This window comes from Micrasema longulum, unplaced genomic scaffold, assembly GCF_059751315.1.
Source record: "Micrasema longulum isolate JH-2025_06_02 unplaced genomic scaffold, ASM5975131v1 h1tg001216l, whole genome shotgun sequence".
NCBI lineage: Eukaryota > Metazoa > Arthropoda > Insecta > Trichoptera > Brachycentridae > Micrasema > Micrasema longulum.
In genome coordinates, this window is record NW_028278403.1 from 19,102 (window position 1) to 29,589 (window position 10,488).

The following is a 10,488-nucleotide window of genomic DNA, read 5'->3' on the forward strand; positions in this document are numbered from 1 at the left end:
TGGCAGAGTGGACATGAAATAGTGGTTCCAAAGGTTGTTCTGCATTGCAATATTTTAATGTTGATGCACCTGAAGAGTAAGACTGATCACCTTACCTTCGATGTAACAAAAATGACCCAAATATGCTGTAATTAGAGTGCCAATACAGTTCACTTTGCCCCACTTGGTGCGGATAGGGAAGTGATGATATTTCAACACAGATGGAGAACGTTTTTGAGAAAGGTATATGAGATTCTAGGCATTTACAGAACTTTAAATATGTCATTGGATAGCTTTTTTTATAATAACACTGTGCCGCTTAAAGAGCTGCCCGGACCATTATTCTGGGTTAATCAGTCACGAAGTTAGCTACAGTTTCCTGCAAAACAATGGGCCGTGGGTACTCGGGTCTAGAAAATTCACATTTACACCATTTTGCCTACGTTTGAACATCCATATTCTTCAATTCCTACATCTGCTGACTTTTTGTAAATAAGTGGGGTTTCAACCTCAGACCCACCCATTGATCCAGAGATACCCGCCTTAAATATGAACTGAATCAATCCATTAATATTTTGAAGTATTAGTCCATCAAAAGGGTTTAAATGAATGAAGTAGGTAATGTTATTTATTTAATTGTTTTTGGAACAATAACAAATTACTTGCAACACTCAAATAGACGCAAACAAACCAAAATATAACTGGGCCGGTAATACTTTACCAGCAAAACTCGCATAGATAACATACAAACCAAAAAATGACTGGGCCAGTAATCGTCTACTAGCAGCACTCACATAAACAACATACAAACCAAAATGTAACTGGGCCAGTAATCTTCTACGAGCAATACTCACATAGACAACATATGAACCATAACGTAACTGGGCTAGTAATCCTCTACTAGCAACACTCACATAAACAACATATGAACTATAATTTAACTGGGCCAGTAATCCTCTACTAGCAACACTCGCATAGACAATATATGAACCAAAATGTAACTGGGCCAGTAATCCTTTACTAGCAACACTCACATAGACAACATACAAACCAAAAAATGACTGGGCCAGTAATCTTCTAATAATTTTATTATCCATAGCATGCAAGTTACAAAAATCCCAAGGAATTAATATAATATATTTATTATTTATTTAATAAACGCCCTGAGGGCTTTTACAATATACAGTTAAAAGTACATGAAGTATAGAAAATAACAAAAAATAAAATCATAACTATTACACTTAACATGTAATTCATTCTAAAGAAAAAGGAAATAAAGTGAAGATGAATAGAGAAACACATTAAAAAGGGGAGAATTGAGGGGATGGCCATTCGATGGATAGGACAGCTAATTTGATAGCAGCAGGAGTAGTGTGGAACAAGTCGAACCGCTCAGCATAATTATTAGCTTAAATTTACTTTCCTCTTTAATGTACCAAATTTACCGAAATCAAATGGATATTTATTTTTTAAAGGTTTAGCATAGATAAGACTTGGTGGGTAAAATATCCATTAAGGGTTTGGACAGTTTCGCTGTATATAAATATTGTGACTATTATACGCCAGTGTTGATGGTTGTCATTTTTCCCATTTTTCCATCCACTGCATAATCGAATATCCACGGTATTTCGGGCCAGACCGCGAAACTTCAGAGAAACAATCTTCAACTTCAAAAAAAATCCCATTATTTTTTTCCAGAAACTCATACTACTAATCTTTTTATTTTATTTCTTACAATTTGAAAATTGAGTGAATCCTTAATTTCTAGGACAAGTATGCCTCCCACAAACCCCCACCCCCCTCCCCTACCCAGCCGCTTCCCTTGTCCGCGTCAGGCGCGTATCGCTTTCTTGGTCAAATGCGTTTTGTATTCTGTTTTTTTGTTGGGAAGGGGTGGGTGTTTGTGAAAGGGAAACTAGTTCGAGAAATTTGAGATTTACTCCATTTTCTTAATAAAAAAAAACGTAAAAAACGAGTTTCAAAACAATATTACGATTTTTTATAGTTTACCACGAGGGATGTTTCTCTGAAGGCTCATGGTCTGGCCTTGGAACACCGTGTATTGGAGTATAAAGAACATGCCAATTATATTTTTTCAACCGGAAATTGTTTCCTCAGATAGTACCTAAAGACATCTGACAGACGCTGCCATCTATAGAATCGTTTCCTTTATTATAAAATATAACATTCCATTAATAATAAGATATGGTTTCTTATTTACTTTATTTTAAGCTTATTTTTTTATCCAACAATGTTTGAGTATGTCCAAATGCTTGCAGACTGGCTGGATTTCCTCCCTAGGGAGTTATTCATATTTAAACATATAAACTTATTGCAACATAGAGGGAAATCATTTTTGAGAAGAGAATATAGAAGTCTAGGCATTTGCAGGGCTTATGACCTGTCATTGGCTGGTTTAAGTGGCCAATTTACACACTGTGTAACATTCGCCATTCTGCCCATGTTTGAACATCCAAATTTCCTCAACTCTTCCATCTGTTGACTTTTGTGAAGTAAAGGAGCTGAAACCTTTATAATGCGGGTGAGATTAATCTGGCTGAATAAATCCATCATCTGCGGTAGAGTGCTGCATCTTCTCTACCATCTAAAGAGTGATTAATTTAAAGATTTTTTTTTTTTAATGCGACAATACTTTGCTTCATATCATTTAATGGCCACGCTGATGATTAAACGTCAAATGGTGTAGAAAACTGCTTCAAAAACGGAAATATAACTAACACGGCTTGCTCAATTCACCCTAATTACGTGTTTTGGGTAATGCTTAAGTTCGCAATAATGTTATAAATGAAAATCATCATGATTGATTTCACGTGTTCATATTTTTTGACGTTAAATCATCAGTGTGGCCATGTTTGAAGCAAAAATTAGTCGTATGGAAATAATACATATCCCCAAATTAACCACTCTCTAGGGCAGTGGTGTCCAACCGAATTTGCACCAAGAGCTACTTTGAAACCATTGCCATCTTCGCGGGCACCGCCTAGTTTTACTTCAATCTTAACTGCTCAAGGCTCGTTTTACTCTTCCTACATTAGGTATTCTACAAACTGATATTTATGAATAGAATTAATATTATGAACAAAATAAATTTTTACAGTTAGGTCAAACAAAAGAAATTTCATAATAAAGCACATTTGTTTTACATGCAGATATTTGATATTTTACTATTTACATTTTCGGATAACTTCCTAAAATCCGGTTGCTCTGATGTGCGTGCCAAAATCATGCTGTTTTTTTACATGGTCGCCGGTAAACATGTTTCTGTATTTGTTTTTTATTTTTTTTAATTGGGAGAAAACCTGTTCACATAAATAGGTTAACCCAAAAAACGCTTTGAATATTAGTGCACAGTATGTTTTTATATTTGATTGGGTCCATGACTTCAAAACACCACTGCTCTAGAGGATAAAGAAAGTTCATAACTGCACCCCTGTTACAAGAATGATCACGATCGGCCTAGCGTTTGAAAAAAAGTCCAGGAACAGCAAATAATTGCAGTGTCCCTAAAAACACGTTAAAAACAATGAGGAATTTCAGCGTTTTTTTCAATTTTTTTTACTATTAAACTATGTCAAAAAAAAACAAAAAATGTTGATATGTCGTATTATTGGCGAAATGATTTTTTATTTATTTTTTAAGTTAACAATAATATAATATTAACAGCAATATATATTTTTTTATTTATTGTTTCAGCATTTACTTTGCGGAAAAACATATTGAATTTATTTAAAATGAAACACTTTGTAATTTCTATCACATAAGAGTTTAATTTATTAAAACACAACTAATTTCAGGTATTCTGAATTACCCATCATCGAAAAATACTTGTATTCTGTTAGTAAAAAAATAAAAGCTGAAAATAAATCCTGGAAGAAAATTCTATTCACTATCTCAATATCTTTAAATATTACTAAATTCTTACCCCCCAATATCCAACCAGCGTTCTATACAAACTGCAATTTGGGGAAAATACTAGATAACTATAAATCGAAAATAGAACTTTTAGAAAAAAGCGGTGTGTATGAAATTACGTGTGGGGATTGTAACAATAAATATATTGGCCAAACTTCGCGGACTTTCTAGCACTAGTTTATCTGAATTTGCAAACCATATTATGGATACAAATCATTATTTTCATTCCCATAAAATTTAACTTTTACATTCTGTCACACATAAAGGTTTAATAATGAATAACTTAGAAAATATTAGAAATACAAAAAAAAATTAATTAATAATATAATTTTCCAAAATTCTTAACCCCTGCTATCAATATTCCCCATAGTTAGGGAAACTTCCCCCACTTCACCACACATTGCCTTGTCCCTTCCACCCGACCCTATCAGTACCTAATTACTAATCTGTGTATATACTTCAGTTTAGTTTATATTTACCCCTGATTATGGGTAATTCAGAATACCCGAAATTAGTTGTGTTATAATATATTAAACTCTTATGTGGTAAAAATTACAAAGTGTTTAATTTTAAATAGAAACTAATTAATTTTCATCAATAATCATAATATCAAAGTGGTTTATGAATACATGTATCTAGGACACAAAGTCAAACTTGGTAAAGATAACTAGACGGCGGAGTTGCCAAGAAGAAAAGAGAAGAAGTTGAGCTGCTTTCGGCATACTAAAATATATTTTTGAAAATAAACAAGTCCCTGTACGCTTGAATAGACAAGTCTATGAATCGTGTACATCGCCAGTGACAATATACGGACTAGAAACCATGTCTGTGACACAGAAGAGTAGCCAGAAACTAAAATGCACGCAATGATCTATGAAAAGACAGATGCTCGGGATGTGTTTAAGAGGCAGAATTAGAAATGCTGAAATTAGTCGTGGATATCATATGGCGTGCAGCAAAATGAAAATGGCAGTGAGCAGGACACTTAGCGAGGCAAAATAATAAAGCACCCAGCATAATAAAGTGGAGACCTTGGGCAAACAAAAAAAGTGTCGGAAGGCCACAGAAAAGATGCGCCGTTGACATTGCCTCGATAGCCGGTAAAACATAACATAACAAACATGATGAAAGCGGGTGGTAAGAAAGAATGGAGACGTTTGGAAGAGGCAGCAGATCCAGCAGTGCAGTGGAGAGAATAAGGCTAAAGAAGAAGATTTTTTAAATTACTTCGCGTGTGACTCAAGTTCTTTTTCCCTTCTTCTCGATGAGTTCTGATGATGCGTCAGTTGACCTACCATAAACCGGAAATCAATCTCAACTCGTTTATCATTAGTTGAACTAGTGATGTCATGCCAAGTAGTTTGTTTTTATAAAAATATTTTTTATTACTTTTTAAAAAAATTTCAAGAAACTTCGTGTTACAATTTAATGCTCTGGTTTTGACCAAGCGTAAGAATACATTTTATGTGAAATTTTCAGTAGGGCTGAAATTTCTGATTATTTCACGTCCGCTGTCGAAAGTCAAACACGGGACCTCAAGGATGTTGTGGGTAAAAAGCATTTTGAAGTTGTGACAGTATTTTAATGCATATCCACATAATTCGCAATCATATAGGATATGGAAAAAGATACGTTTTTGCAAATTGTAGATAGGCAAGTAAAAATAATATAATTAATGTTAAACCATAAAAAATTGAAAAAATATGACAGTGCTTTAAGTGAATTTTCTAAAAATTATTTTATGGATTACATAGAAAAAAAAGTTTGTCAATTTAGTTAAAATAATTTAATATATATACTTTTTTTCTTTAAACAGCAACTGCTGCATTACGAAGCGGACTCATCTCCACTTAATAAACACTTAGATTATCTACTTTTAAATTGTGTCTTAGAATCTCCTCAGATAGTTGCCAAGATAGGGAAGTTTCTATTCTCTATTGTGGAAACTAATAACAGCGTCAAAATACATCTGTGTATTTGGATGTCTATTTTTAGCGTTCGTTATATTATTTAAATCATCATAAAAGGACGAATTCCACACATTTTTGTCATTAGAGAGAGACAATCCAACGATTTTATTTCCTTTTATAAACAAACAAACAAACAAACCATCACGCCGTTTCCCCGTAAGGGTAGGCAGAGAGGATATAACGCCACAACACTCTATCTTTGCACACAGATCTCGCTTCCTCTACATTCATACATCTTCTCATGCACGCGCGCCGATTATTCCGACTTTTGACATGTCCATCTTTAAGTATTTGTTGGATTTGGTCATGCCATGTCTTTCTCGGTCTTCCTCTATTTCTGCATCCATCAACATTCGCATTGTAAATATTCTTAGCCGTTCTATCGCTGTCCATTCGTTCTACATGTCCAAACCAGCGCAGAGCTCCTTTCTTGATTTTGTCGATAATGCTTGTCTCAGCCTTACATAATGTACGGATCTCAACATTTGTGCATCTATCGTACATAGTTTTACCACACATTCGCCTGAGAGATCGCATTTCGACAGCATTCAGCTTACTTTCATTCCTGTTTTTCCAAGTCCATACTTCGCTCCCAGATCTTTTATAGTTTGTGAAATTCGTAAATTAGTAGCTGGTCTTCGAGACGAAATAATTTCTTACTGTATAATAAAATTTGGTGTGTTTAGCTTGCCATTTCTTGATTCTTTTATACACTTAAAACCTGGACATGGGACATCATTGGCAATCTCCGAACTCATTTTAATTACGTGTGCACAAAACTTCAAGTAAATTATCAGAATGGGGTTTTGCGAAAAATAACCTTGTTGAATTATCAAAACCCCGTAACAAAGAGAGAATAAAATAAGAACAAAATGAACCATCGTGAAATTCGTTAGATCTGTTTTATCGCATGCAACTAACTTCACTTAAAAAAAGCTGGCTTATAAGTCCTATATACAGTATGTGACCAACATTTGTTGCTTATGTTTGTATCTCACGTTTGCAACGCTACGTTTATAATTTTTCTTGCGACGAGAAAGCCACACAAGAATCCCACACAAGAGAGCGAGATGACTAAACATGCTGTCATAGCGTCCGCGCACATGGGTTTTATGTTGTTCGGGTTTTGGGTAAGATGCGTGCCCTAAAGTCATTCGAGATAAGAATGACGACTTTACAAATGCGAAATTTTAAACAACGAGACTAATTATGTTTATTCGTTAGGACCAGATTCGGTAATTTTGATTTGAAATTGATTAGGCAAGCCTAGATTATGGGCTTCTATGGAAATACCCCCACTGTTTTGCAAATGGATGTTTTGGTGGTTAAACTTGCTTAAATCGACGGTTACGAAGCCAAAAACATTACTTAGTTCAGATCAACGTTGAACAACGGGTTACTTTATAAATAAAGTACCTTTGTGGTTTGGTTAAAAGTTATCTAAAATCAAACAAAGATCGGCTTGTATCAATTCAGTTCAGAAGACAAGAAATGGGGCAAGTAAAGGTAATATTCGCGATATTTCTGCAATGATTTACAAGGGAAGATATGATTTAATGTTCCCTTTTCAATTCGTGGCTTGATTTTGTGCGCAGTTCGTCCGTTATCTTCTGTTTGCTTTCCCTTCAAAAATTTAAGGTTAATCTACTCCCATGAATGCCAAATTTACTAATTTATCACCTGTTTAGAAACTCTAAATATAATTATTATACTAATGTATTCCTGATAATAAGACATGTCGCGTCGGTACATTGTGCATCTATCTGCTTTGTTTTGATGTAAAATATTGACTTAAAGGTGTGACAACATGAATACAAAAGATAAGATAAATAATATAAAACATTAAACGATGTTTTAAGTATGTCCAAATGTTTGCAGATTGGCTGGATCTCCTTAGAAAATTCTTTAGATCTAAATTTGTTGCAACAGAAAGGGAAAACATTTTTGAGATGGGAATATGGAAGTCTAGGCATTTACAGGGCTTGCGGCCTGTCATTGGCTAGTTTAACAGGCCAATTTATACACTGTGTAACATTCACCATTCTGCCATTGTTTAAACATCCACATTTACTCAAGTCTTCCATCTGTTGACTTTTGTGAAATAAAAGAGCTGAAACCTTTAGACTTCCATGTTCCCTTTTAATAAATATTTTCTCTCTCTGTTGCAACAAATTTAGATCAAATTAACCCCCTAGGGAGGAAATTCAGCCGGTCTACAAACATCTGAACATACTCAGAACATGTTTTTTTTGTTGTTAGAAACACTAACTTTGTGGAACATTATTATTTAATGTACCAAAATGAAATACCTTTTTTTTTAAATGTAACACTTACTTTTTTATAATTTAATAACCAACTAGTTTCGGCAAAAACACCATGCCTTTCCGGGTTACATAAAAACCCTTCTTCAGGGTTACATAAAAAGAAACACAAAGTTATTTTATTTTGATATATTGCATTGTTACAATATTTGAGCTTGTCCAAATGTTCGTAGACAAATGGAAGCATTGAAGACATATGGATGTTCAATCATAGGCAAAATGGTGAATGTTACACAGTGTGTAAAGTGGCCACTTGAACCAGCCAATGACAGGTCATAAGCCCTGTAAATGCCTAGACTTCCATATTCCCATATTTAAGGTTTTCTCCATCCCTGTTGTAATTTGTTAATATTGCATTGTATTATTTTTTCTTTATTTATTAAGTATTTCATTTATTAAAGTTTTTTTGACAGAGCGGTTTTTTATTTTGTTTTTATATTAAACATATTGTATTCTACTCTTAGGGATATTGTATAAATATTTTTTAATATACAAATTGTATTCATATTTTTTTTTTATACACAGGTGTTCTTTAAACTCCGTCACATCCGAAACCACGATGATCAGTATGAGCAAAAAGACATTTTGGCACATTAAAATAAATTTTTAGAACAACTAAAATCTTTAAAAAAAAATAAAAAACAAAAAAAACTTCTGCAGGAGAGAAACCAGGAGGGGGGGGGAGTCTGATACACTGTCAACCGTACGTCCGCGCCCCCCTCGCTACTCTCCAGCAGAAGTAAGCAACCATTTGTTTTTTTTAAATATTTTATTTTTAAAAAAAATCTTCGTTCTAAATATTTTTTTAAATATGCTAATATGTCTTCTTGCCTGTACTGATCATCGTGGTTTCGGATGTGACAGAGTTTAAAGAACGTCATGTATAAAGATGTTTTTTTTCTTCCTAAAATGACAAATTAAGATTATCATTGTTATTATAACATAATATATAATACATAAAACATATGTAATTTTCATACTTTTCTAGCTCTGAATTAAAGAAATTAGTTTGTAGTTTTTTTTTTCGATTAAGTTGTTAACTTTAATAAACCGTGTATTTGTTCAGTTTTTGTACATATTTTTTTAAGTGCAAATATGTACATAAATAAATATTGTTACAAACTTGTCCCTAAACGATTTTTTTTCGAAAAACTTCTTGAAAACATTACATTAACTTGTGTACAACAAGTTTCTTTGTCAAGATGTATGTCGATTTACCTCTTAAAAAGTTCTGATCATTTTTCAATGAGTATTTGAAGTAAGAAAAAAACTTTATATCGTCCTAGTTAAACCGAGGTTTAGATGATAAAGTACCGACACCGAAAATTAATTTTGATACTTTTCTCAAAAAAACAACCAAAGCGGTTCAGTTTTGGGGTGCAAAAAATGAGATAGCGAAACGTCGATTTCAGTTAGGCAAATTTAGTCCGACGTACAGTTATCTTTTTCGCACATTATCGGGGAGGTATTTGCGAGAGAGACACTTAAAAATATATGATACAAAATTACATGTTGTCATCTTTATTTATTTGCACGATGATGGTAAACTGAACATTGAAAGCTCCCCCCATTTACCTGAAACCGTTTTAAAAATCTTGTGGCCTCTTTTCCGATCCGCACATTGCAAAAACATTTTTTTAGCTGTATTGAAGGGTCAATTTTTTTTTTCGAAGAATTCGTGTATTTTTATTTTTTTAATTTAAATTTACTGTTTTCAATCCCCCGATCGCCGTCAGAGCAACCTAAGTATATACAGTCAATTTGTCTGTCACCCTTAATCATATTTTCCCAATTCTGATGGCGATGGGGTATGTTAGTCCATGAGTTTCTAAGTAAACTGGAAGAAACAAGTCCGATCTGGAAAACCAGAATCGTTACCACTCTTCTACTAGACAAATAATTCATTCAGCCAAATAATGATAAACTGAACACTCAGTAGCTCAATCACAAATAACTATCGACGTGCTAAAAACATGCTAAGCATTTGAGCGATCGCAATGAACAATAATGAACATTGTTTGATAATGTCCAAATGCTTGCAGACTGGCTGGATTTCCTCCCTAGGGAGTTGCTCATATTTTTAATTTATTTCAACAGAAAGGGAAAACATTTTTGAGAAGGGAATATGGAAGTCATAAGCCCTGGACAGGTCATAAGCCCTGTAAATGCCTAAACTTCCATATCCCCTTCTCAAAAATGCTTTCTCACTCTGTTGAAATAAGTTTAAATATGAATAACTCCCTAGGGAGGAAATCCAGCCAGTCTGCAAGCATTTGGACATGATC